The sequence below is a fragment of the Phyllostomus hastatus genome, unplaced genomic scaffold, assembly GCF_019186645.2.
Source record: "Phyllostomus hastatus isolate PE091 unplaced genomic scaffold, TTU_PhHast_1.1 phas_contig_40, whole genome shotgun sequence".
Lineage (NCBI taxonomy): Eukaryota > Metazoa > Chordata > Mammalia > Chiroptera > Phyllostomidae > Phyllostomus > Phyllostomus hastatus.
The window spans coordinates 64,268,736-64,270,702 of NW_025333872.1; positions in this window are offsets into that span (position 1 = coordinate 64,268,736).

Here is a 1,967-nt window from a genome sequence, read left to right on the forward strand (position 1 = left end):
TGAGAGTTTTGCATTCTATTTTGTATTTATTGTGTTTGGATATAAACAATTATATTACCATGTGATAAAATGGAAAAATTACAGTTTACATTCAGTAACCCTGAATGAATATTTAACCTTGGGCCAGATGCTTCAGCTAATTCTGTATTTATTGTCCTTCTACCTTCTACCTTCTAGAGATGCAATGACTATAATTTTGGCATCTGGATTCATATCCAGATGATGGCAAAAAATAAAAATTAGATGTATTCTGAGATCAAACTCTCTGCTGTTGACCATAATTATATTCTCATTCATTAGCACTAGTAGTTCTAAGTTGCTTTTATGTGGATGAGGAAAGATCTGTTTGGAGAAGGAAAGGCTTGAGCAAAATGAAAAAAATCAGTGTAGGTGAGTGCTAGCAGCACAGTTAGTGTGTATCTCATATTTCTGTTCTGATGAAGATTGATTTTAACTTATATCTTTTATGGATTTAATAAATGTATATTTTGCAGTATTATTCCTCAGTAACAGTTGTATATAACAACTGCCTGAAATGTCTTATTTTTACAAACTTTAATGGAGTAGATGGGCAGTGGTAATAGTAAACAACTGTTTTCTCCAGACAGGAACCTGTATTTTAACTAGATTTTGGATAATTGGAAAGAAAATGGGACATAAAAATGTGGGAGTTACTTAACTGGAGAAGTTTGACAAAGCATTTGTCTGTTGTGGTTCTCAAGTGGAGCGATTCTGCCCCCAAGTGGACATTAGGCAACGTAGACGTTGTTGTTTCATAGTGGGGGTGGGGGTGAGGGTGGGGAGACGGGAGTACTAGTACCTCCTGCGAAAGGCTAAGACAGACTTCAAAACAGAATTATCAGACCTCAAATGTCAGTAGTGCTGAGCCTGAAAAATCTTGATTTCTTTGGGGAGGGGTGGTGATGGATGTTGCCTAAAATATGCTGTAGAGCAATTATAAAAATACAGCTTTGTTTAGATTTGAATGTATAGATCATAGTTTTGAGGTGAAATAAACATGCATATTTTAATTATATGAAACACTTAACTTTTTTCCACTCATGAGGTCTATTCATTATTTTCACATTTATCTTTGACATTTTGAGACACCTAACAGTTTTTCAAAGCTTATCAGCTTATTGTTTAAGGTTATTTGAAAGAAAGTACCATATTTTGCTGTATATAATGTGCTCCTGTGTATAATGCACACCCACATTTTTAGCCCAAACTTTCAGGAATAAAAATCTTTAGTTTTAAATTTTTTAATTCAATTTTTATTTGTATTTAGAAACAAAACTGATTATCATATTCCAGGGTATTATTTTGCACATGAATATTGTTATTGCTTTCTAGAGTTACACTTTTAATGCATAAGCATCAATAAAAGAATTAAAAACATTAATATGGATATGGAATTAGTACTATCCATGATGATGCGTGCCCTTATTTTTTCCGTCAGAAATTTGTGCAAAAAGGTGTGCATTATACATGTCAAGATACAGTAGTGTTTCTTACAGTAGTATTTTACACATGTATGTATAAGAAATCCCATGATTCAAGTTACCTGTTCTGTATACATCATGTTACCTTCATTCTGTGGGTAATTGATTTCATGTAGTTCTTCAAAAATGATCTTTGAAATGCTATAATGCATCCTGTGTTGTCTTTGAGGTCATATCTCCAAGAACAATGTATGAATGGTGAATTTCTTTGCCTCTTGTTTTTAAATAATTCATCTAGTGGTCATTTTTAGCTCTGAAATTAACATTGATTGAAGTCTAATATGATTTCCCCAGCTACTACCTGTAACTCAAATAAGTAATGATAAAGAGATTTTCCTTGGCCTGGAGACAGCTGACTTATGAGGGATAGTTACAGAGAAATAAGCTACATTTGCTCAGATGTACATAGGATATGTGTGGTAATCCTGGTGAGTCTGTAATTGACTTTGGAGTGTGAGGTGCAAC